Source organism: Mustela nigripes, chromosome 3 (genome assembly GCF_022355385.1).
Source record: "Mustela nigripes isolate SB6536 chromosome 3, MUSNIG.SB6536, whole genome shotgun sequence".
NCBI lineage: Eukaryota > Metazoa > Chordata > Mammalia > Carnivora > Mustelidae > Mustela > Mustela nigripes.
In genome coordinates, this window is record NC_081559.1 from 86,042,647 (window position 1) to 86,070,500 (window position 27,854).

A 27,854-nucleotide genomic window follows, 5' to 3' on the forward strand; every position below is an offset into this window, starting at 1 on the left:
GAGATAGTCACTTAGAATGGGAGGCAGGGTATGGTAGCTAATAATTAGCTAACATCAACCCTGAGAAATTACCTGTGAAATACCCTTTGGTTCTGGGTAGAAAAACAACATGTGACACTCCCCGTTTTAAAATAGTACATTCTTGTCCCGGAGACTTCTGATTTAACTTACCTTTTCTTTCAAATGCATCTAATTGCATACCATGTAATAAAGGGAGTACATTTACTTGCTAGAGACAAGCAGGTTTGGATGTTGTTTTTTAAAGTTACAAACTCAAGTTCTTAGTGAGGCATTTTCCCCTTCCTTTACAAAGTAGAGAAACTCCACAAGTGAGGCCTTCAATTCAGGGTGGGCGTAGTCTTGAAGGCCAGAGGTAGCTTTATCATGGGCTCTCTTCTTCAAGAAGGAGGAACTAAAAACTCAGATGTCCTGATAAAGATGGAAAATGTGATAAAAACATTTATTAGCCAGTGATGGTTGCTAGATTGGTTTTTCTGGCAAGGTAGAATCAGTAAAAAGCTGCCCCTCGAGATGCTTTTATAGACAAACACATGCAGAAATCTGAAAACACACTCCCAAAGAGCTGGGCATGTTCTGGATGTTTTCCTTCTCAGCTGAATGTTCAACGGGTGCTCTATAAAGTGTTCATTTAACGATAACTGTTTTCTCAAACATTTTAGTTTTAGCAGCTTCCTCTAAAATTCTATCAACCAAGAATATCTACTTCTATATCATTAAGAACATTAAGAATACCTTATCTGAGTGAACGAACTGATCTGTAGATACATTATTTTTTTCAGTCTCATTGTTACATTTTAAAATTCTGTCTATTATCTTTCTGGCCAGATTTTTCTCCCCCAAATAATGAATCCACTGAGTCCTTATGTTACAGAGATATACCCAGGCTTGTTTTCCTTTCAGTTAAGAAAATAGCAGACTCCTTTTTCTTAAGTAATTGCTTAAGTGTACAGAGTAGAAGACGCAGTAAAAACAAAAAAAAAAAAAAAGAGAGAGAGAGAGAGAGAGACATGTGAGAAATAAAGAGAAGGAGACTTGGAGAAAGCATAGGGAAAGGAGGAAAGAGAGCAGACGCTAGAAGTGCGATGAAGAGGCTCACCAGACAAAACTTAACATTGCTTGAGCACCATAAGCCATAATCATTAAGAAGCATCATCATTTCCAAGTAGAACCTAGACTGTTGCATTCAAATATTAACCAGCTCAGGGAAACCCTTAAGTGAAATCTGATTGAGACTTGGGGATCAGTTTTTCCATTCCACATTCTTTTTTTTTTTTTTAAGATTTTATTTATTTATTTGACAGAGAGAGATCACAAGTAGGCAGAGAGGCAGGCAGAGTGAGAGGGGAGAAGCAGGCTCCCCACTGAGCAGAGAGCCTGATGTGGGGCTCGATCCCAGGAACCTGGGATCATGACCTGAGCTGAAGGCAAAGGCTTTAACCCACTGAGCCACCCAGGCGCCCCCATTCCACCTTCTTAAGTGAAGCTTCTGCTTGATATCCGCATTTGCACTGCAGGAGACAGAGAAAGAGCCATAGAGGCATTCTTTGCTTTTAAGGCATTTACAGTCTAGAAGTAAGCCATGGATCCATTAAATAAATGGGAGTATGAATAAGCATCACTATATGCTACATACTGGACATGTGAAAACAAAGACTGTTTTAAATGGAGGAATTATTCAGGCATGCTTTCCTTCTGAATACCTTGGCTAGCCGCGAATTTCTAAGCAAGTTAAGCAAGTCCTTAAGGGCATAAACCCTTTGGAACTCAAGGAGTCTAATGAATTGTGGTAGGTAATATAATCAAAATTGAAATTGGCATGTAGGTGCTCATTTCATGTTCCCTTTGGAGCTGACTTAGAACCACGGCAATGATCATACGACTGCATAAGTCATTGTATAGTCATGTTATCTTGACAACCAAAATCACTTTATAAAATATACTTTAATAAGTTACCATAGAGCCCTGAATTTAAGCTATATAACTTAATCAATAGTGAGTGGGCATTTCTAGGTATCGTATTTAAATTGAGTAAGAGATAAAAAGAAAAGAATTAAGAATAAGAAAAACGTATGGGAAACTATTTGCTTCTTACAATTAATATAAAACATGCCAGAAGCTTTTTCTCATTTTGCTCTTTATGAAGAATTATTGACCCAGAGAAGAGTCAGATGAGGACTACCACTAAACAAACAATAAAAGCAGCAACAACAACAAACCTTACTTGTTTAAGAGAAAAACATGAAAAAGTAATAAATTCACCCATTTTAAAAATTAAGAAGAAAAGACATAAAATTTAATACACATAATAAATAATAAATATTCTTCAGTTTCATATGATGGCTAATTAAGGAAAAAGCCCATGTGAAAAATTTGGAAGAGACGAATAAAACAAGGTAATTAACTCTTTGCTCCTTCAGCCTTAAAGCCCAGTGAGCAGGGTAAGATTTCTTTTAAGTTGGGACCTGCAGCCACCTCAGAGATCAAATCTGCCTTTACAAAATAAAATAAAAGGAATCTTAGTAGCTCTACAGCTCAAACTCCAACCTTGGTTTTGGCCCCACTCTGCTGTTGGTGCCCCAGTGTGGTGGCGCCTGAGTGCCTTGCTCTTTGATTGAATTCCTGCTCTTAACACAGATAGTTAACAGCTGGGTTCTTCCTTGTTCTCTTGGCCCTCCCTTGATGGAATCACCTCCCTGGTATTCCTTCCCCCACATTTTAGTCCTTGAGAGTTGAAGACGCATTTTTTCATCCATTTTCTAAAGAAGTCTTTGTAATGCCTTTGTGATGTGGGGAAACCATAGCTTTAGTCCCAAACTTCAGAAGAAGCAACTCAAAATCATACCACTAGTACGTCGCAGAGTTGGGAGTGGGAGACGTATCACCTGGTACGCAGGTTCTTCCTATCCTTTAGACTAGATTTCATACTCGGTTCTTCATTTGAATTGTGATTTTGACAATAAATTAAAATTGCAGTCTTTGTATTGGGTAGAAAGAAAAAGGGAAAGAGGAGAAGCAGAAGCAGAAGAAAGATGGGAAAGAAGAAGAAGAAAAGAAGGGGAAAAAAACAATCCCCACAGGGTTTTCTGTGAAGAAAATTAAATTTCTTAAATTTCTCCCCTTCTGCTTACAAAGATGATTGAGTAAAGCACTTCCTAAAACTTTTATCATCTAAAGGAAAAGCTAACTCCAAAGCTGTTACAGTGCTTTGTGCTTTAAAGGATAGAAATTCAAAGTATATAATCCATTGATAGAGCTCCTTAATGAGTTCTTGGATATGCATGAGTAGGCCACAAGTTTGATTTTGAGTACATGATGGAGAAGTATTTTGTTTAAGAAATTAATAAGAATTTGAAAAAATTAAGAAACAAAACAAAACAATACTCCTGACAGAAAAAACAGTCAAAGGATGGAGGGACATAAGCTATTGTCCTTTTTTTTTTTTTTAAGATTTTATTTATTTATTTAGTTGACAGAGAGGGATCACAAATAGGCAGAGAGGCAGGCAGAGAGAAAGGAAGGGAAGCAGGCTCCCTGTTGAGCAGAGAGCCTGATGTGGGGCTCGATCCCAGGACCCTGAGATCATGACCTGAGCCGAAGGCAGAGGCTTTAACCCACTGAGCCACCCAGGCACCCCCATAAGCTATTGTCTTAAAGATAACGTAGCCAGCAACAAATTCCCCATGGTGGAATATAGTTGATTATTAAATTTGTTTTTGTATTAAAGGAGGATATCACACTCCATTTTAAGCTTACACTCCAGTGTGATCTCCATCTGTAACCCCAAATGTCCAGTGGAATTTGAAGACACGAATCTGGCTTGATTAGGTTCCACATTTGGGGAATGAGGCCAAAGGAAGGCAGACAAGGGTGACATTGCAGAAGGCGTGATTTAAAAATGAAGGCATAGAATTTTATGGAAATAGGAAATAAGGACAAGAGATGATTAGGAGACATGGAAGCCATCTGAGAATGAATACTAAGAAACAAGAAAACCCATAATACAGGAGGTCTTGGAGGGGAAAAAATGGTGAATTTTTCTGTGGTACACACTTGACATTTTTAAGCTTTTCAACACCTACCTAAGCTTCTATTAGAATCTAAAGTTCTATTTAAGAAATTAATTCCTTTTTGCTAAAAGTAGTCAGTCAGGCCTGGGGACTGAATTTTGCCTTGAACAGAGGAACAAAAACACAACATTGGATTTCCAGTCCATCCAACCTGGAGCAGATCAACCAGACCATTTCCACCAAAAGACAGCAGTTTAGTTCTGCTTCTTAACCTCTAACGAGTGAGGTTTCTCTCAAACCCAAATTCTGATGTCTAGCCTCCCTTTCATATGGTTCTCTATTGACTAGAATTCTGTCAGTTGCAAAATAACAGAAAGATCTGGTTCAACTGAATGGCTCAGTATGGAAAAATGATCATTTCAGAGAGCTAGAAGTAGATGTAGAGTGACAGCATCTCTCTACTCTTCCATCCTGATGTGTTACCTTCTCTTTGACTGCTCTCCTCATGTTCACAAGAGGGCCACAGCAATCCAACCATCACATTCTTACCATATCCTTCTTTCCAAACAGGAGAAGGGACTTCCTCTTGCTTGAGCCTCTTTCTGTAGTCAAGGAAAGCTTTTCCCCAGAAGCCCATTAGAACTCCCCATTTGCCTCATTGCATCATTTATCCATAAACTGGCATTGTGAATGGTAGTGACTTCTATCAGCTAGGACCTAACCCTATTAGCAAATAATTTTAATTCATGATTTAAGCATCTTTAAGTATTTTTGATAACTTTTTGTCAAGAACTGCAGACAAAATGTGCTACTCTATTCTGGCTTATAGATAACTTGTTTTTGCCTTCAAAGTCCTTTTGTTATTTTTTTTTTAATGTATGCTAAGGAAAGACTTAAATTTTAGAAATGTATTTTTTTAATCAAGCATTTATTGACCATGAATTTCTTAGTAATAAATTCCCCAAAATGTTTCATGTCTTATTTTTATGTTTATTCATACATTCCTTTTTGTTTGAGGAGTAATTTCTTCTTTATTGACTCAAAAAATTGGTTTTAGGTAGTTAATATGTACATGGAAGGCGTGGGGTTAACAAGAAAAAAGGTGTTAAACAACATTTGTATAACCTCAAACCTGAGGTGTATATTTGTTTCATTTTATAACATTTTTAAGAAGGGGGTAATGGGATGAAAAGGAGGCACTCGTGTCATCCTGCTAACAGTTTCTTGTGTTCTGAGATGCATCCTGCCTTGAGAGTCTGGCTTTGACTGACAAGTTCCTTGGGGCTGTAGGCAAAAGAATAGGGAGGAAAGGGAGAGAGAACAAAAGTTCTAAAGGTTAAATCTGGGGGAGGAGGTTATCTTGACGAGAGACTGGAATTCCAAGACAGATGTAAAGGAGCAGAAGCAGCTGCCACGCCTGAACAGCGAGGCGGGGAGGGCCAAAGGGGGATTTTTAAGGATCTCTTTTCCCTTCATCTTCAAAAAAACAAAAACAAAACAAATAAAGAACTTGGGTTATTCAGAAATTATTTTTGGTTGCTGCGTTATCGTGGTTTTATTTCTAACCATAATGCTGTTCAGGTAGTTATTACTTTGTAGTGCCCAGGACTCTGCTTCTCTATTTGATTGCAAGGGATGAAAATCAACTCACAAAATCAGGCAAAAAATTTGGCTTATGTGTCAAAAAGTCCTAGAAGATGATCTTGGGCCTTAAGGAGAGAATTCCATGATCATGCACTGTCCTCTGGGATCTGGCTCAGTTCTCTCTCTCTCTCTCTCCCTCCATCTCTCTCTCTCTCTCAATCTTTCTCTAGGTCCTTGTCTGGATCGTAGCTTTTTGTTTTTGTTTTGTTTTTTTCTCTGGAAGGCTATCTCAGTGTGGTGGGAATGATGACTCTTGTATACTTCATATGATCCTTACAACCTCAGAAGAGAGAATCTATCATTTTTATCTCCAACTCAGACCCTGGTAAGGAGGCTTACTCATCCCGCATGGGTTACTCTCCCCCCACTGGTAGTAGGGAGCTTAAGGAAACACAGGACATAATTTCGGATGACCACACCAGTGGTACAATAGGACGGGTCTTCCAATCCTTCTTAAGAAACAACAACAACAACTTACCAGCTATTAAGAAGAGGCGTAAGTTGTGAGACAGTAGACATTGTATGTCTTGTTAGATACTTTGTTGCTTGAGTTATTTACACCACTACCACCATACAAGGTGGAATTTTAACTTAAATTTAAACCTCTAATTGTGTTTTCAAATTTCTTTCAAAAGATTACACTCCAAGGTAACTTTGAAATGAAAGTTATTGCATATGCAGAAAAACCTGGAGATAGAGCTGTTAAGAAGGCCTAAGTGCAGCTCACATTCATCACTGGAGAAATGATGTGCTTGCACTTAAAATGTCATCTGGAAACACTCCAGTCCTTTGCAGACCCTCTGAGATGAACAGGTATCCACCAAGAGATAAACTTGTGTTTTCTTTTGTTATCAAGATATACTCAAAAGAATTGCCTGTCACATACTCCACAGTACAATTAACATTGGAAACGGACTGTAGAATTCGCAAGCTAGAAAGGTTCATGCATTTGAAGGATTCTCATTCAGATGTCAAGTATCTGTCAAAAACTCTGTTGATTTTTGTTGAAAAAAGTTTTTAATTCCAGTAATAAGAGAGTTAGTTATGGGAGAGAAATGTCTGAGTGTAAATAAATCACAAGTGCAAATGGGACATTAGTCACCTTTTGTATGCCTTAAACTTACACAACTGTAAAGAGGTCTGGCCCCACATCTGGGTTATATAAAGGACTGGTCACTAGAATGAGGTGCAAAATTACGGGTGCCCACGTGTGACTCAGAAGATTCTTTAGGCTCTGACTGTGAAGGTTTGCTGGTAATTTAGAAGAAAGTGGTTGGTGTATCTTTGTAGAGACAAACTATTTGGACAATCTATTTTAAGTCTACAAAATATAAATTTATGTACATACTCTTTACTATAGTTATGGTAGATTGAATTACTGCTCCCAATTCTTTCTTGTCATAGAATTATACATTATACACCCATGCCCTTTTCCAAGTGACTCCGCAGTGCCTTGTACTAGTGGAGGCAATGTACTCTCCCCAATGTGCTGAATTTAGGTTTGGCTGTCACTTGCTTTGAACAATGAAATTGGCTGGAAGTGACAGTGTACCTAGTCTAAGCTGAGGCTCTAACAGGCATTACGTATGCCCTCCCCATGAACCTTCAGTCACCAGGAGAAGAGCGTGGCCTGGGTAACCTGTATTCCTAGGAGAATACGGAGATTCATGAAGTAGACCTGAACCCAGCTGTCAGCCTGGACCCCAGAGCTGGGAAGCAGGAGTTGAATCTTGAACAAGAGAATAACAGCAACTCACAGGCTCATGAGAGAAAAATAAAGGCTGTTTTTTTTTAAGTCCCTGAATTTTGGAGTGGCTTTTATAAATGCAACATTATTATGGCAATAGCCGACTAATAGAGTAGTATTTCTTTCCTCTGCCTACAAGTGTTTTGAAATTGATGGTGCATCTAACAACTCATAGCATTGTAGGATCAAGGAAATTCACTAATTATACAGTTAATCATTTAATTAGAATTATAGGAAGTGGTACAAAAAGGATGTGAAGAACACAAAACACAGAGACCTAATCTAATCTGAGAGTCAGGAAATGTTTCTGTGAGGAAGTGACATTGAAGCCGAGCTCTAGCCTTGGGCTAAGCAAAGTTGGGGGCAGGGAGAGAGGCATTCCAAATGAAAGGAACAATCTTTGCAAAGTCCCTGAGGTAAGAAGGAGAAGCTCACTTCTTGGGATAAGTATCTGGAAAGCAAAAGAAACAGGAAAGTGCCAAGAGAATGGTGGTTGTTGAGGTTTACTACAATATTATGTGTTGAATTTTGTCTCCTAAACTTCATATGTTGAAGTCCTACCACCTAGTACCTTGGAATGTGACTGTCTTTGAAAATAGGGTGTTTAAATTAAAATGAGGTTATTAGAGTGGGCCTTCTTTCAGTCCGACTGGTGTCTGTATAAGAAGAGAAGACTAGTACACAACACAGACACACAAAAAGGGAAACAAACTCATGTGAAGACCTGGGAGAAGATAACCATCTATAAGACAACAAGAGAAGCCCCAGAAATCCACTCTATCAATGCCTTGATCTTGAACTTCTAGCCTCCAAAGACTCCAAAATTGTGAGAAAAATAAGTTTCTGTTAACTAAACCAGCTAGTCTGGCACTGTGTTACAGCTCTTTGTCTTGGTACATTCAGGCTGCCATAACAAAAATGCCTTACACTGGGTGGATAATAAAAGTCAGAAATCTATTCTTCATACTTCTGGAGGCTGGAGGTCCCAGATTAAGTGTCTGGAAATATTCAGTGTCTGGTGAGAGCGCACTTCCTTGACATAGACTGTCATCTTGCTTGTTTTTCTTACATGATGGAAGGGGCAGGGGTGATCTTGGGGAACTCTTTTATAAGGGCATTAAACCCACTCAGGAGGCCTCCACCCTCATGACTAATCACTTCACTTCCTAATACCATCACATTGGGGGTTAGGATGTCAACTGTGAATTTTGGGGGGACAAATTAGTACACACTATAAGCCCAGTACTAAGTACCATGCCCAATAGTAGCTGCTTAGTATGTATTTGTTGGATTAATTAGTGATGGAGGTGAATAAGCCACATGGAATACACCATTTGAAGGATTTATTTATTTGTTTATTTATTTATCTAAAGGACAATAGAAATATATTCATGGTCTTAAGCAGAAAAGTAAATTTCTCAGAATGATTTTAGAAAGTTTTCTCTGGTTGCAGTACAAATAATGGATTGGAAGGGGGAGAATTAAGAGGTTGTCACAGGGGAAGATGGTGGTGGCTTACACTAAAGCAGGGGCATGGGAGATGGAGACAAGTGGATTAGCTCAGGACTTGATTCAGTGGAGAAATCAAGGGGGCTTCGTGGTTGGTTAGACAGTGAAGGAGAAAGAAAGATCAGAATGACTTTCTGGTTTGTGAAATTGAGATGGGAAACCCTGGCAGAGATCCAGATTTGTGAGGAAGCCCACCAGAATGGTTTGTGGTAAATTAAGATGCCTATGGGATATCAAGAAGAGACTTCCAGTTACAGGATTATTATGGTGTAGATATCCTGAAAATTCTCCCACTGCAAATACTAAAATTCTAGATACAATAAAATAAATGCTCTCAAATCCATGGTTGAGGTCACAAGAAAGTAAGAAACATCACCAGGGACCAAAAGGAAGAGAGAACTGAAAACCCATGTGATAATGACATAAACTAACAAGGCAGGCTATAAATAAACTGGGGTAGGCTAGGGTGATGGTTATGTCTCAGAAACTTAGGAGCTTTCATGTTCATACTTGGAGATACACAGAAAGCAAAGTCTTGGAAATTCTGAGGGAGATGCAGGGAGGGGGTATTGAAACTGAAACTTAGAAAAATCCAGGATCATTTAAGGACTACTCTTTCAGTAAAATGGTAGACAGGAAATAATCTGCAAACTAGCAGAAAAGAGAAGAAAAGGAAGTAAGGTATCTACCCTTGGGTGCCAGGTGGGAAATAAACTTTCCCAGAGAATCTGTAAACACAGACATGCCATGTGATTTATATGATTAAACACAAATCATATGAGCTTGGTGTTCAAAGTGCATGGCCTCTAACACTTCGTGTTGAGATGTCAATGTATTCCAAAACAGAAGTAAACTGAGAGCAAATCTAGTGCTGTACAAGCTTATCCCAGGTCATATGTGATGTCTCCAGCTGAAGACAATCAAAGATGAGTTCACCATTCAAAATTCCAAAACATACAAGGTAACAATCCACCTTGAGAGATTTAGAAAAGAGAAAAAGCAGCAGAATTATACTTGCAGGAAATAATATCTGATTATTATCAGATAATAATCAGTAATAATCAGAAAGACTGTAATATATATAGATTTAAACTGTCTAAAGCATTAGAGAAGGAAAAATAAGAGCATTAAAAATAAGATACAGATAGATTTGAAAAAAGAACGAATTAGAAATTCTAGAAATATAAAATATTGCCCTCAAAGTTAAATGCCATCAGTGGTTTTAAGGGCATATTAGATACAGCTTATGTGGAATTCATGAACTTGGAAGTAAATCTGAGGTTGTAAAGAAAATAGATACGAGGTTATACATATATTTATATATATAATTTACACACCACAAATATTTACACAAAGGGTGTTTTGAATGAAAAAGTCCTTTATTGTAGAAACTTCATAAGGATTTAGTAACAGGAATAGGACAAACATCAACCTATTAATGCAGATTATCTACAAAGGAATGCTAATGAGATTGACAATAGACTTCTCAATTGCAACATAATAGGCAAAATAAAATAATATCTGCAAAATGTTGAGAGAAAATAGTTGTCAAGCAACAATTCTATAGTCATGTATATTTCATACTTTATACCTATATCATTCAGGAATGCGGTCCAAGGCAAATACTTTTTCCCAGATAAATAATGAGAGTGGTTGTGACTCACAGAACTTTGCTGAAAGAACCAAGTCAGAATCAGTTATTGAAATCATGCATGAACTGGTATGATGCATTGCAAGGAATTCATTCTTGCTTCTATGACACTGTGACCTGAATCTAATCATGAGGAAACATCGAACAAACTTAAACCAAAGGAAATTCTGCAAAATAACAAGACTCATCTTCAAAAGCATGAAAATCGTAAAAAAAAATCCAGGGCAGACTGAAGAATATTCCAGACTGGAGGAGACCAAAGAGACATGACAACTTAATGCAGCATGTGATCTCAACTGGATCTTTTGGTAACAAAAAATATCGTTGCATCAATGAATGACTCTAGAGCGTGGTCTGTTGACTAAAGGGCAGGAATGTATCAAAGTTCATCTGCTTTTACTGGTTGTGTTGCAGTTAAGTAGGAAGATGTTCTCATTTGTAGAAAACATATTCAAGTGTTTGGGGGTTAAAGAACATCAGTATTCAGGGGGAAAAATGACTTATTTATATTCTGTGTCTAGATTTCTTTGCAATTTTTTGATTGTTGTGTGGAAGTGTTGAGTCACTCTATATATACCTGAAACTAGTATAACTAACTGGAATTAAAGTAGAAATTAAAAAAAAAAAAACATCTTGGAGACTTGCATGGATTCACACTGGAGAACCAGGATTGTTAACATATCTCTCAATGAATATCACCATGAAGAGATGACTCTCATCTGAGCACCCCGTTTCTTTGTAAACTTTCTGGAACACAGTTGCCCAAATATCTCAATGGCTTTTTTATAGGTTATTGGATAGGTGGATGGATGGAAGCATGGATGCATGGGCAGATGGGTGATGGCTAGTAATAAAAGGGCAGTCCCTAAACTGCATCACTCGACAAGCCACTGTGTTATTGGACTCCATGCCATTAAGAATGCCACCAAGAGAATAGCTAAATCACCCTCATTCACTCACACCCATCCTCATTCTTCTTTCCAAAATCAGCAGCAACTGGGATGGGTAGGGACAGACTCTTAATCATTTTCCTCCGAAGCCAAAATAGCCCCAAGGTCTGTAGAAAAATCAAGTGGTTTTGCAAAACAGCACATTAGAAAAAAATTATGGTTGTGAGTTACAGACACTGAAAAGCATTTTTTTTAAGTCATTTCTTCCAAGTTTCCTGTTTACTGAAAAAAAACAAACAAAGGGCATTTGAATTATTTTCACCTTGTTTGGTCTTTGCTTTCTATCTTGGCCTTACTACATTCTTATTTGTATATTTAGGGAGATCTTAGCAGGAGTAAATTTGTTATTCTAAAGCAGTCTACAGATGTACACTCACACAGCAAAACAGAATCACAATTTTATGCAGGATTTTTTTTCTTCTGTCTTAGATTTTGCAGTTTTTAGAGGAAAATGTGGAAACAGTGGTATGTCACAGCTTCTGTTAGAGAAGTCCGAGGGAAAAGAGTACAACATGGTGATCAACCTTGGCAGTCCCCACATACAGCCTGATTATGTTGTAATACTGTTTGATGCAGTCGTATGTTTGATCAGTTTCAAGAGATGAATATCACCTCACTTCAAACAATATGATACAGTCTCATTGTATGGAATTATGGCTGCTGTCAATCAGCATATGGCATAACCCTTAAAGTGCCATCTTTGGGGAACATCATAAAAATGATTGCAACACTTGCATTAATTAGTAAGTTTTCACACGAAAACCAAGCATAACCTGTTAAGACAATTTATCTGCTGTATCTCTGTTCATTTTTGTTATTATGAAAATACGTGTATAACCCCTACACACGTACGCTCAGCTGATTAGCTCAACTTATTAGAACAGCCATGCTAATAACAAAGATATCATAAGAACGAGCCCCCTACTTCGGTGTGGATCTGTAAGCTACACTTTCTATATTCTGTTGTATCGTCCCCAAGTATATCCCTCCCTTGAACCAACTATCTTATCAAAGTGAGGGGTGGGTGCAAAGTAAGGGTAAACGTTAAGTTGCCACTAGGTCTATGTTCTTTATCAAAAAAAGAAACCTCAAAATTTCCACCTGTGAAATGATAAATAAATGGCATATGAATATGTTTGATATGATAAATACAGATTCAGAGTCTTTTGAATATCATTAATTTCATTTTGTCAATGTTAATGTTTAGATACAGCATTTTAAGGGAATAAGAGTTATGATCCTTTTTACATTAGCCATGGAATATTTTCCCTTTTGCTTGAGGTTGTGTTTCTTTGTTATCAGTTATTGTGTTTGTCTTGGGTTTTTCCATCGTCACCCAGTAATACCTGTGGTTTCGATTTTTCCCAATGTATACATAATTGGAGGCATTATTGCTTTGACATGGTACATGCTGATTTGACTTGGGACTTAAAACACTTTCTCAGGCCAGCTAATACCCCCAGATTTAACTGTGTGCTGTTTTTCTCTTAAGAACTTTTTTTTTTTTTTTTTTTTTAGAGAAAGAGAGGAACATTAGAGAGAGAGCATGAACAGGGGAAAGAGAAGCAGAGAAGGAGAAGCAGGCTCCCCATTGAGCAGGGAGACTGATGTGGGGCTGGATCCCAGGACCCTGAGATCATGACCCGAGCCAAAGGCAGAGGCTCAACCAACTGAGGCACCCAGGTGCCCCTCATCTGTGTTTATTGATACTGTGTTTATCTCTAGGGTATTGTGCACCTTTTTCCAAGGAATTCCTCTCCCACTGTTTCCCAGCATTCTCCTTCCTACTTTTCCCTAGGTTCCTCTACTGCCATCAACTGAGAAATCACTTGTTGTGGTAGATAGCCTTCTAAGATGGCTTCCAAACATTCCTGCCTCTCAGTATTCATGACATTGTCTAATCCTCTCCCCTTGACTATGGGCTGAACCTAGTGACTTACTTTTAGTGATAGAATATGGATGTCACTTTATGATTAGGTTATAAAAGACTGCGACTTCTGTCATAATGACTTCCTCGCTAGCTTTGATGAGCCATGCTCCCATGTTGGAGAGCCCCATATGACAAGGAACTGAGGGTAGCCTCTGGCCAAGAGCCAGGAAGGGACTGAGACCCTCATTCCAATAGCCAGTAAGGAACTGAGTCCAGCCAATTAGTAAATGTGAGCTTGGAAATGGATCCTGTCTCAGCTGACCCTTGATGTGACTGCAGCACCAGAGACATCTATAGAGATAGGCCCTGATGCAAAAGACTCTGCTAGGTTGGACACAGAATCCAAACCCACAGTGAGATAGTGAATGTGTGGCGTTTTAAACCACTAAACTTTGGGTTTATTTGTTACACAGCAAGACAGCTAACACAACCACTATCTCTTAGTAGTTGAACATAGTAGGTAGCTCACCACACTCCTTTTATAATGAGTAGTAAAATAGTAGGGCTGGAGATCTTTATAATTTTACCTCAAAATATGGACAGTTTCATACCCAGGGGCAGGCTACATGGAAGTGCTGACCAAGTCCATAAAGAGACATATGACATCTTCAGGACCTTCCCCAAAAGATCCTGCCATTCTTCATGGACAAGAGATATTGACCAGTGTTTACTCTTTGGCATGGGATTATAAAAGTGGAATTTCTTTTTCCATGACTAACTTTAGCACATAAACAGACTGGGGTTGTGGAAATATAAAGTGGTTTTTATTCACATCACTGATGGTATATTCTTAGTTGCATATCTTTGTTTCCCAGATTCTTTCTCCCATCAACACATCATGTCAGCAGCTTATTGAGTGTGTGGTGGACAATCCCACTGGAGCCTTCAAAACCAGTATAGGTAGGTTGTCTTATTATTACTGGTAGCAAGATGACTTGAAGAATGCATCCTAAAACAGGATCTATACTTTGTGAACTGTTTTATTTACTTAATTATCCACATGAATAGAAGGGATGAAAAGTAATTACAGTGGTCAATAATCAAAAGCTTTTTCTTTTTAGTGTAACATATAGATTTGATCTTTCCTAAGTGCATTTAACCCAATTTTGAGATCTTTTTATTTCCTTAACTCATATCTACTGCAGAGACACACTCCAGTAAGGTGTTGGATAGGAGAGGGAAGTCAATTTGGTACTGAACATGTTCCATGTGTGGGCCATGTGTGATTTATCAAATAACTGATTTATTTAAATGGTCCCTACATAGTCTAAGATTTAAGACAACAGTAAGGAAAAAAGAAAACAAGAGATTATTTTTCTTATTAGATTAAATGAATTCTATCCAGACTAATTTATAGGGCAATGGCTTGTATGTAGTTGGTGGGGGTATAAACTAACACAACCTTTTCAGAGAATAATTCTACCAACATTTTATGCCTGTTTCATGTCTTAGAATGTATGCCAAGAAAATAAATCTGAACTTGAAAAATATTAAAAGATATTTATTGAAATGCTCTTTATAAGAGTAAAAAATTTAATGCAACCAAAATATCTGTCAAAAGAGCTAAATAATTATCAGATATATAAAATATAAACTACCTTAGGCAGTTAAAGAGAGACCCTTGTATTATGGAGAGGTAGCAACATATTGTTAAATTTTCAAGGTTAGCCATTGAACAAAATACACATATATTTTGGTTCCAATTTTTTTTTACAGATGTCAACCTTCAATGTGCATGGATGAACAACATGTACTAAATCATTAAAACTAGTTTTCTTTAATAGAGGAATGATTGTGAGATATTTGAATACTTTCCAGTGAACATGCATTATTTATTAGTGAGAAAAGACAGCTATTTTCACTTTGAAAAATTCTAGATATTAATTTTTGCCTTTTCTCCTTTGGTCACTGAAAAAAATTCAACACATAATCATCTGTTTCATTTTGTCCTCTAATTGTTCATCTATTTTTTATTCATTAGCTCAGTTAGCATTTATTAAGCATCTATCATGTGTCCTGTGGTAGTCACTGAAGAAACAATATGGAACAATTCAGAATTTGTGAGTCATCTTTGCAGGTATCCCACCCACTACAAAATTATAAATGTCCTAAAACTGGTTCTATAACACCTACTTTTAAAATAATCTCTTTAGTGGCCCAAATCTTGCTGATGGTTGCCAAGGGTTCAAAGAATATCTTTACATTCAAGTTATTTATTGCTAAAGGAGTGATTTTTGAACTTTTGAAATTCAAGACTTGAGTTCAAATATTAGAATATGTATTGGAATGAATTTAAAAACTCAAAGTCCCTGAACAATTAAGCAATAACTTCAGGAATAGTAAGGTCTTAGTATGTCTATAAAAGTATCCAAAATATCCAACTGGGATAATCTAGTCACAGAGTTCCCACTGAGCATGGAACAGAATGTTGGAATTTTAGAATGTTGGAACAGAATTCTGTTGAAACAGAATAACACCTCAATGGTTAACTATATTGGTATGAACATATATGTAATCCATATGGATTATGTATGTGAATACATTCAAGCAATGCAGACTCATACATACATATTTGGGAATCAAAGATTTAGTAGCCATGTGCACCCTTCACTGCTGATTTGAAGTTTTTCTTATTTCACAAATGGCCAGTTGCATGGAGGACCTATGTCAGACAGCATTCCATCAGGACAGACATCAGTAGGAGCTTGCTGAAGAGCTTTGAGTGGACCAATGTCTGATGGCACACCTGTGGGGTACTGACTTAGCTGTTTCATTGGAGATTCTGTGAGGATGCAGGATTCTCAAAATGTAAATTTGTTTTCAGTAGAGTCGGTCACTTGAGATCTTTGTTCATCATTTTTTTAAGGGACTTCTGGTACTTGGTAAAGAGAAAACAAACAAACAAACAAACAAAGAACTCATTGGGATAGTTCGTTCAAGGAATTCTTGACTCTTCAAAGCTTTTTCTCTTTCCCACAGGAAGTCCTAGAGACTTAATCTACTACCCTCCTTTTTTCATTTCCCTGTCATTAATCAGATGACACACTGAGAGAAGCACAGACGTGAAAGGAAAGAAGTGAAAGAAGATATGAGCGAAGAAGGCAAGAGAAGATACAGATAAGGAATTGAATATGGGTACATAGACCACAGTTTCTCCAACTATCAATATAAGAATTTCAGGATATTTGCTATTGATAATGACCACACTTGGAAAAGAGTTCAGTTGTGTGTGACTTAAGTGTTAAAAACTAGACAGCAGGCCCAAGAAGGAGTAGTTTATACTATGCCTGTATGCCAAAACTGAGACTTAATTATAGTTTTGGCTCTTCTAGAAATGGATTCTTAAACCAGTCAGTTGGGGAATCCCCTGATCAGCATTAGATAGGCTCCTGCTATCCCCTACAGGGAAGTGACCTTCCAATCACCAGCTCCCTTTTTGTCTTTTCTAACTTCCTGTTCCTGCTCCCTTTAGCCTGTAAGTCTTTAATTTTCTACAGCTCCACACAACTCCTTTGTATCTCTAGATTCGATGATGCCTTATTTGAATCAATTGTTGCTTATATAAACTCTTAATGTTAATATGCCTCAGTTTATCTTTTAACATAAACTATAATCACCTTCTGAGCTCTGTGAGACATTGCCCAGTTGGAAAATTTTTAGGCTTGACATTGGGAGCTAAAGTTTCTAGTCCATGCCCTCTCAAAATGGCGGCTCAGTCAAGAGCACATTATTTGTCCTACCCGGTATGCTTCAGTATCCCTATTTATGAAAAACAAAATGGTAAACAGTGCTTAACGTATGCATGTCATATACCTGATGTGAAAATGGGAGACACATTGAAGACATGAAAGTGTTTTGAAAGATTCAGAACTAATTGAAAATTCAAACATTAAAACCAAATAAAGATTTTGGGGGGGGGTGATTTGAGCAAAATACTATCATTCAACCATTAATGGATGAATTCAGTTAATAAAAGTGTGTGACTTGTGAAGAAATGGATTGGTATTAATTATAAAAATTATATTATAATTAATGCCCTCATTCATGATCTACCAATCAATATCAATTGAAGGTTTATTATTTTAAGGAGAATGGGCAATTAGCAGTTTGATGCCATGAAAAAGAGATAGCCAACTGACTGATGGGTGCCCATCAAGTTTAATTTTAATTTGTTTTAAAAGAATCTTCTTTAGGAGTGAATTTAAATGCACATTGCTCTTTCTCTTTTCAGAAAATGAATATATATGTTGTTTAAAAAGCATATCTGAATGACAAAGAATGAAATCTGGCATATGTAACAAGAAATGAGCACATCTTCTAAATGGGCTCGATGGTATGGTATAAGTTCTATTCTCTCACATAGTAATATAACTGGATTGCTCTTTAAATTAAGTGAATTTGTATGTCCTCTCTCTTTGAATGGAATCAGTTTTGATATACTCTTTGTTCGTGCTGTTACGGGCTTCAGTCTAAGGGTTCTTTGTATTAACTTTTTAAAGTTACATTACAAAGAGGTTTTAAGATTTCCCAACAGGCTTTTATTTAACCAAAGCTTTTGATCTCAAACCTGCTGGGGCCTAGTGAAATCCTTACCAATTCTCCAGTAACTCCTCACTATTGGAATTTGAAAAGACCCACCTGAAGGATTGAACTCCCGGTATAGTTTCAGCCATCCTTTAGATCACTCTATTTAAGCAGACAGCAAGGGGGTCTAGTGCACCCTTTGTGATCTGCTAAGCAGCCTAAGGTGTCCTTTGCATAAGTTGTACTCCTAAGGAAATAAAAATCAGGAGGACACAGACCTATATTCCTTATTTCCTGCTATCTTCAGTTAAAGGGGGATTGCAGGGGGTCTGCTTAACATCTTTTGCTACCTAAATACCTTTTGGACATGGGAACTCCATAAAAGAACTTTCATTGCATCCATTACCCTACTGCAGTGCATAACAAATTAGATTTAAAAGGCTACTTTTTTCCCCTTACAGCTATTTCCATCATTTTCTTTAAAATTTCAATTTAGTGTCGAGTGACAGAATATTCTATAATATACTTTAAAATTCTATAATGCCAATTATGCTAACTGAGCACTATTTCCAAAGAATTAGGCTTTCTTATTATAGATAAATTATAGTTTAAAAGATGAGATAGAGAATTGCTTATGTTCAAAACATGTAAAATATAAAACTCTATAAAGTAACATTGTTTTTTGAATAACTCTTCTTTAAATATAGTTGTGCATTAATTTTTTTATCTGGCTCCCAATTCCCATTTTTAGACAAGCAAGTTCAACTGCATTTGATGTTGAAAGATATCAGTGCCACCTATTTACCTATTTTGAGAAAGGGTGAAATAAAATTCTCCATTATAATAGTCAAGTGTTTTTATTTATTTTATTTAAAAATTCCATTGTGCAGAGGTTCTACAGTTGTAAAGAATGAGTATGGAAACAAGCAAAATTTTGTAAAGAATACAATATTTGCTGCTGTATATAAGAACAGATTTACCTTTGGAAAACTTCTATATAACTATTTACACTTACCTTTCTATTAATGTGATGCAAAACCTCTTCATTATTTAAAAAAAAGTTTTTTTGGCTTGAAGGGTAGTAAAATTTGTGACCCCAAAATATGCTGCTTTGGCATGTAGATTATTTTGAGCTGAAAGCAATCAAAATCCAGCAGACTAAAGAAAGCCTTTTACCTTTCCTTTGACTACCTAAAATAATTTAGGTAGGGGTCCTGGTCCAGAAAGAAAGCTATTATCAAAGGTAACATCTATCTAAAAGACCTATCTGTATGGCAGAACAAATATCTACTTACCAAACATCTGTTCTTCTTCTTGTCTTGTGGATTACCCTCCTTCCCTTTAAAGCCCCAGGCCCCTATCCTATTTTTTAGTTCAGGATGGCATATAAGCCTCAACTGCTTGAATTGCCCTTGGGTCTCATATTTTTATTGGGCTCCTCTTCATATGTAACTAAATTTGTTTTTTTGTTGTTGTTGTTGCTGTTAATCTGTCTTATGTCAATTTAATTATTAGACCAGCCAAAGAACGTATAAAAGTAGAGGAAAAAATTTTCCTCCCTTAAAGACCTTGTGTTGATAAAAAGAGATCGAGTGACCCTTGGGTTGTCATTGTATCAGATGTTCTTATCCCTGACAAAGTCTCAAAGTAGCTTTATGTCAAAGAACTAGAAATAAATATATGTTTCCAGACATTGTAAAATATTTGCTATTCAGTGTTCACTAAGTGAATCCTTTCACGCCACTGTATAACATATATTACTAAATATTAAAGGAAATTCATATCAAGATGATATCCCCCTCTTTGAGATCCAATGTAACTGTAGAAGAGTAGCCTAGAACAATCTCAATTCTGAATATGGGGTAGAATTGTCAGGTGATGTGTTCAATTTGGGTTTCAGAAATGTTACCATACGTTTAGAAGAATACATAATTATTCCATATCTCAACCTATTAATTTCCATAAACATTTGTTACTTACCTGATTGGTAAATATTAGTGAGTAGTTGTCTTAATGGAATATCATTTTCTGCAGCTCATAGTAAGTGATTATCATACTAATAGTTCATAGTTAACACAGAATAGTTGCTATAAGTTCTTTCTCTGGGGAAAGAGGGCTCAAAGACTTGCAGAACTGTGAGAATGGTGGGAATTATATAAAAAATGGTTTCTGATTTTTATGGATACTGTACATATTAATTTATTGTATGTCGTATTATAGTAATCCCCTGCTCATTTGTTTTAAAAAATCTGTGCGTTTTTAAGAATACAGAAAAGATTTCTTAATTTTTTTAAAGATTTATTTTTATTTATTGGAGAGAAAGAAAGATAGAGAGAGAGGATGAGTGGGGAGGAGAGGGAGAAGCAGGCTCCCTGTGAGCAGAGAACCCTACGCAGGGCAGGATCCCAGGACCCCAGAATCATGATCTGAGCCAAAGGCAGACACTTAACAGACTGAGCCACCTGGGGGTCCCAGGGAAAAGATTTAATAAAGTATTTCCCATAATCCCAATTTTATTCTATTTCACTCTTATTTGTAATGTAAATAGTTCTAGAGATATTACTCTGCAATATCTACCAGTTGAAAAAATGTATATTACCTATGATTAAAAAATCACACGTTCTAAAATTTGACCTTTAGAAATACTTACAACACTGGTACAACAGTAGTGAGAAGGATGTTCACTATCACATCATGTGTGAGAATAAAAACTGTGGTCAGCCTAAATGCCCATCAGCGTGGCACTAACAAGACCTCCGATGACCCCAGCAGCAGCATGGTCATACCTACTCACTTACCAAGTACTAACCAACACCTCTTCATTTCCACACAGCGACCATTTTCAGGTAGATGTTGTTAATATCACATTTTCCAGGTTTAGGAAGTAAGTCCAGAGAAATTAAATAATATGTCAAAATCACAGCATTCCTAATGGTGGTCCTAGAATTCAGACCCAGCCAAGCCATTGGTTGCAGAGCCCATGAATCCCTTACTATAATGCTTGTGCATGTCTCACTCAAAGAATGAGACAGTTTCAGACATGATGACATGGAAAAGATGTCTAAGAAATATTAAATGACATTTTAAAAAATGAGGTCACAAAGAGGAATTCTAGTATACTATCATTTTGGTAAACTTTTATATCTATGTACATTAGACTACAGAGAGAAAGTTTGAGGGAATATTCACCAGAGTTTTTATGTAAGAGTTTCTGCATATCTTTTACATATCTCTGTAATATTTAGAGACTTTATAAATGTATGATAAAAAAAACAAAGATCATTCTTTAACATATCAATGTACAATTAGGAGAATCAGTAAGAGCAATGAATTATTTCATTAACATATAGCATTATTTTCAACATCTTCAGTACTGACAGTCAATTTGGCCTTTTTATAACAAAGCAGAAATAAATTATATCACAGAATTTTTATGCTATGGACATTAATTATTATAGTCTGTTTTGAAGGGGATGTTTAAAAAAAAAAAGCAGGGACGCCTGGCTGGATCAGTCAGTAGCATGTGCAACTCTTGATTGCAGGGTCATGAGTTCGAGCCCCACATTGGGTATGGGACCTACTTAAAATAAACAAACAAACAAATAAACCCTAGATAAATAAAAATGGAAAAAAAATGAATAAAAAAGAGTAACCTTCAGATTGTTTTCCTTGTGTAAACAAGTTTTGCAAGTGACCTGTCTTATAATTATTGAATGAAAGCTCTGCTACATCAGTAGAATTATACCTATCTTTATTTCCCATTCCCTATAATATAATACAAATATTTGTTCTTTTATAGTTTTGGGGAAAGGGAGATTCTCACACCCTTTCTAATATATAAAAGCGCTTACTACTTTTGCATTTATAAGTTGTTTACATAAGTAGACATTGCATCCAGGTTTCTAGGAAGGGAAAAAATTCTGTGCATTTTATTCTGAAGTTACACATGATATTTGATACACTGCTGGGCTAAACATGGGGTTTGGGCTGGCTCTAGCCCTACTTCTTACATTTCAGCATTGAAAAAAAAAATCAGTCATGGGTAATGCTTTCAAAAACTTTAATCCAAAGCTTTGCTTATGGATATCATATGATTTTAAAAGGTAATAAAGAACATTCCCTGTAATCAAGGGTGAGTCAAGGAAAATGGCATACGAGGGAGTAAATCAGCCAAACAAAAACTTGACCCAACACCAAACTCATTGTCAGAACCACAGCTGCCACATCAACCAATGAGACCTGAAAGGGAGGCAGCCAGGAAGTCAGGTGCCGAGGCTGGAAAGGCTCTGTTCCAGATCCATTGGCAGTTGGCCCTTCAGCTGCTGTGTACATCCCCAGTGTGGGGCCAGGGGTGTTGGATCTGGTTTTGGACCACAGGAGGGGAGTGAAGTGAAGTACAATCAATATTGTCAACAGCAAGATTGTTAAGTCTGTACTGATAATACATTCATGGGAAGATACACTCTTTGGCTCTTTGGGTTCTATGCGGAAGGAGAGCTTACGGAGAAGGCAAACTCTGAGGACATAATCTACCCCTCTGCTCATACAACCTAGTTATGGGGTTCAGTTTTCCTTTAACCTTCGATTCCTGTGGATGGCGTGTCTTGTTTGCTAAGCAGGGTCTTGCAAACTACGGAGAGAGAAGCAAAGACCAGGTTTAAAGGGAGGTGTGGTTAGAAGGAACAGATACTCAGATTTTAAAAAGAAAATGAATTTTTGAATTTGGCATTATGAACAGAGAGCTGTCATGCTACTTTCCTTCAGTAGAGAAAATAAGTGACCCAAAATAGAAAATAAATGACCCTTGCTGTGATTAGCAACTTGCTGTGTCTGTTTAGTGTCAAGAATGCTGCTAGTATCTAATAAAAATTTATAATTGTAGATCCCCTTTTGAAAGAAAAATGACTCAACAGAGAATATATCTTTGTGTCAGGTCATCTTACAACACTTCTGAAGCTAAGGAGTGTCCTGTTTGTGTAGAGCAGACGTTTCCTCAATGCTGAAAACTGATTATGACTTCCTGAATCTTGAACTTGTCTTTGAAATTACCCCTAGTTACCCAGTTGTATGGCCTCCAGGTTTCTATTATTATACTCTCACTTTGGTGGTGAGACTTTGCATGTAGTTTGTGAAAATGTTCCTTACTGAGGAACACATTAGTCCACTGTAGAGAATAGCATCTGGTATGGGACCCTGAGCATAGTATGTTCTCAATAAATGTGCGTTCACTATGACTAGCGAGACATTCTGGGGACTATGAAAGACATTATGAGACCTTAACTTTTAGTGGGAAATACTAAAAGGTATGGAACAAACACAAATGAAATATAATAGAAATGTATTAACATACTCAGAATTTTAAAAATTATATACAAGTGCATAAGGAAGAGTCATTTGTAGCAGCCAGAGATTAACTTTCCAACATGGTTTGGATGGAGGAGATGGATACAATTTATGATAATGGCTAACATTTATTTAACACTACTGGCTAAGCACAATGTTAACGACTTTTGATATATTGATTATCCCATTGAATTTCACTACAACTGTAATAGTATTATTTCCATTTTACAGATATGAAACCCTGGGCTCAAATTTCAAAATCATTACCCAAGGTGGATAGGGAGGCAAGTCAAGGTCTGTAGCCAGAAAACACTAAGATCTGAATGCTTATTTTGGGTTCCCCCAAAAATGCCTATGTTGAATCCTAATGCCCTATGTGCTGATATTAGGAGGCAGGATCTTTAGGATGTGATCAGGTCATGAGAATGGAGCCATGATGAGTGGGATTAGTGCCCTCATCAAATAGAACCCATACAGCTCCATACAGCTCTCACCTCTTCTGCCATATAAGAACACAAGGAGAGGGTGGCTTTTTATGAACCAGACGAAAGGCCTTTGCCACAATGACATCAGCCTTCTGAACTGAGAGAAATCAGTCTCTGATGTTGAGACCCTGTCTTGGTTTTTGGCTCTAGCCCTCCAAACAGACGAAGACAACGTACGACAGTGTGGAAGAATAGTCATCTTCCAGTTGTAGGCCTGGGGGTTCTGGAGCATTGTTCAGGCACAACCAAGGCTGCACATTTAGGACCCAGGTGAAACTGAAGTATCGCTTGACTAAAACTGTGCCTCTGGAGATCCCCTTATCGTTGTGACTCCTCAACAGCAATGTTCGTGACTTCCTGTTGCTCATTGTTGTCTTCCTCACGCCCCTCTCTGTCCCTGATGGTACGTCTCCTGCTTGCACTTGTACTCGTGTAGCCTCCTTTCTCCCCACTGATTTCTAAGCAATCAAGCCTTCCCTTTGCCACATGGTCTCTCTCCCTTCCTGTTACCTCTGTGGATGCTTTTCCGTCTCTGAACCTCTCTGTGGCCTTCCCTGATGTCTTGAATTCATGTGCCTATGACACTGGCTCAGAGGTCAACTGGCATGCATTCCTATCCATGGGGAGGAGCTCTATCTCCTCAGGCCACCCCAGAGATCCAGTCCCTGAGGGCAGACAGCAGCCTTGGGGTAAAGCCCTCACCTCACGTTGCGTCGGCCCGGCCAGGTGTGATGGTTAATTTTATGTGTCAACTTGGTTAGGTTATGGTCCCCAAATTTTTGTCAAACACATGTAGCTGTGAAGATATTTTTTAGATGTGACCCACACGGTAGACTTTGGGAAATCAGATTATTGTCCATAATGTGGATAACCCTCCTCCAATTAGATGAAGGCCTTAAGAGAAAAGATTGAGGTCCCTCTCCAAGGAAGGAATTCGGCCTCCAGACTGCCTTCATGCTCAAGATGCAGCATCAGCTCTTTCCCAGGTCTCCAGCCTGCTGCTTGCTCTGTCGATTGCAAACTTGCTAGTCCCCACAATCTACAGAGCCAATTTCTTAAAATAAATTCTTCTCTCTCTCTCTCTACGTATATTCACATCCCCTTGGTCTGTTTCTCTGGAGAACCCTAATACACCAGGGGAGCAGGTTCATGACAACAGTGAGCTCTGATAAGAAAAGGCATTGTGTTCAATCTAATCAGAGCCCATAAGAATGGAAACTAACTAGTTGATCCGAGGAATGAGTGACAAGACTAAGAATACCTTAAATAAATAAACATGAGATGGCTTTGAATTGGCACATGAAATATCAGACAGTCAATCATACGAAAAGTTTCATTATATCCGTAGCTACTGCAGTAGAATGAATGACTTCGTGTAATTTCAGAGTGAGGAGGGGAAGGGGAACTTGGTTTTATTCAACATCTATTAGATGTCAGGCCCTTTTCTGTACAGGAAATCAACAATTATCATTTAATTTCACAATACTTAATTATCACAATATCGTTTATCGTATTTAATTATCACAATATCCTGCAGAATCGGACTGTGAGATGTACGGAGGTCAAGTAACCTGCCAATGGTTACCCAGAAAGCAAGAGATGATTCTCTTCTTGACCAAGGATACCTAGACAGAGTCACTCATTATATGCTTGAATACTGGCCTTCACCCCAGGACTGCTACGCACATTGTACCCTTGGTGTGGACACTTGCTCCTGCTTCAGGTTTTTTATCATTAAAACTGCAACTTGAATGTTCTCTTTAGGGACTCACTTCTCTCCCTTCCCAGGTTGACTCAGGACCACTTCTAGCTCTTCAAGCTCTCAGCAGTTCTTTTTTCATAGGCATTTGTATAGAAGCCTTTCTTTTTCTTCCTTCCTTCATTCTTTCTTTCCTTCCTTCCTTTCTTCTTTCAAGATTTTATTTATTTATTTGACAGAGAGAGAGTACAAGCAAGGGGAGCAGCAGGCAGAAGGAGAAGTGGAGCCCAATGCGGGGCTGGATCCCAGGACTCTGAGGTCATGACCTGAGCTGAAGGCAGAAGACGGAGCCATCCAGGTGCCCTGCAAGCCTTTCTTTGAGTTTTCTCTACTGGACTTTTAGTTGCATGAGAACAAGAACCGCAGCTATTTTGTTCCCCATTTTATCTCTGGGCCCTAATGGAGTCCTTACCATGTAAGGAATAAATGACTGTATACTGAATAAAATAATTTGTATGAATTTGAAACCAGATCTGTCTGAGCCCATAGTTCATGCTCTCCTCCTTTGTATCACATGACTTTCTTTCCCCTAAAAACTAACAGGTTTCTGACTTTTTAAAAAGTAAATAGGAAAGCACCTGGTCTCCTGTCCCAACCCCTGCCCCAACTCAAATTCTGCATAAAAAGAAGCCCATTTTTAAACAGACCTTCAGGATTATTTTACTATTAATAAAATTTTCCCTTTCCAAGCACAAAACCTTAGAATGAGATTTGCCTTTCTCTACCTGTTTTACTCCAACAAGCCACATTTTAAAACATATACAAACTGTGTGACAGTTTTTTTTTTTTTCCAACCATGCTAAAGGTTTTAAAGAACCTGTGAAAGCAGGAACCTTAAATATCTCTTTTAATAAATATTGATTAGTTCAAGAAAAACCAGAAATATAGGGAAATGTCCTCGATGAAACTAGATGAGAACATTATGTGAACCTCTATTTTTAAGGCATTCCAACTAAATGTGTCAAAACTCTAGTAATGTATGTTTATCGATTATGAATGTTATGTAAATCTATTATTTTTTATAAGAAACAAAATAGTCAGGCTGCTTAACAACAGACTGAATCTCAGTGACATGGGTTTCTAATACCCTAATTCCAGACGTGCTATGACTCACAGCAGAAAACAGCAAAAGTTAAACTGCATAAAATCAGAGGAAATCACATATGCAACACTTTTTATCTGCCCTGCCCATTTATTAACATGTTTCTCAAATTTTCGAAGATTTAAGCATCAGATGTTTTACCACACTTAAAATACCTGCTTCAAACTGGGTTGGTAAACTTGAAGAGTATTTATGCATTGAAGCCTTAGTTACAGGTTTGTACAATCAGTATCTATAAATATAAGTCAATATATTTAGCTATTTGTTTTAATTTTCAGTAACAAATGTAAAATACCTTCCATTATGCAAAGTGCAGATGGAATTCAACATTCAAGTTTACTTTTCTGAACTTGTATTTTAAGTTGTCTGGTTTTATGTGTCCTCACTAATGACTCTGCACACATACAATCAAACCTTAATAGATTCTTCTTTATCAGTTAAGAATGTGTTCAGTTGAAAGTAACAGGAAGCTGAAAACTTGGCTTGAACAAGAGAGGCTTCATTATATTCCTTACCAAAATGTCTGGAAGAAGGTAGCTGCTGGCTTTGGATCAATTGCTCACAACATCAGGACAGATATCAATACATATCTCTTGCTTCTTTCCTGAGCTATATTGTCTTGTGGCTTCAAGATGGCTGCTACATGTCTACACACCAAGAAAGCCAAAGCTTGGGGTACCTGGCTAACTCAGTGGGTTAAAGCTTCTACCTTCAGCTCAGGTCATGATCCCAGATTCCTGGGATTGAGCCCCACATTGGGCTCCCTGCTTGGCAGGGAGTCTGCTTCCTTCTCTCTCTCTGCCTGCCTCTCTGCCTACTTGTGATCTCTGTCTGTCAAATTAAACAAACAAACAAACAGACAAAACCCCAGAGCTTTTGCAGAAATTGTGTGGGCCTTCCAACTTTGTCTCATTGGGTAGATGTGGGTCACATGGCCTTTCCAAGCACCAAGCTGTTAAAAAAGAGACAGTAGGCCCAAAGTAGTCTCTTGTGCTAGCCCCACATAGCAAACCAAGACTTAATATCTAACCTAATCGTAGTTTCAGTCTCTCCCCAGAATGTGATTTTAAAGCAGTCAATATGGGGTTACGTGGTCAGCATCAGTGAGGGAATCTGCATGATAGATTCCCTCCATCCACCATGGAAAGGGAGCCTTATCTGAAATAATCCGCTCTTTGCTAA

The 27,854-nt window shown here is 37.6% G+C and overlaps 1 protein-coding gene across 13 annotated transcripts in view; it reads left to right on the top strand.

Moving 5' to 3' along the window:
- Positions 1-25,982, top strand: part of GTDC1 (glycosyltransferase like domain containing 1) — a 422,749-nt gene extending 396,767 nt beyond the window's left edge. For 11 of the 13 annotated variants that reach the window (XR_009403155.1, XR_009403157.1, XR_009403156.1 and 8 more), the window contains 4 exons: positions 14,275-14,359; positions 16,439-16,594; positions 17,691-17,792; positions 25,750-25,982. The gene's annotated coding sequence lies outside the window, so the exon portion shown is untranslated. Of the gene's footprint in view, positions 1-14,274; positions 14,360-16,438; positions 16,595-17,690; positions 17,793-25,749 lie in introns of those variants that run through there. The other 2 variants (XR_009403163.1, XM_059394349.1) reach the window with 2 other exon arrangements.
- The last annotated feature ends 1,872 nt before the right edge of the window (positions 25,983-27,854 follow it).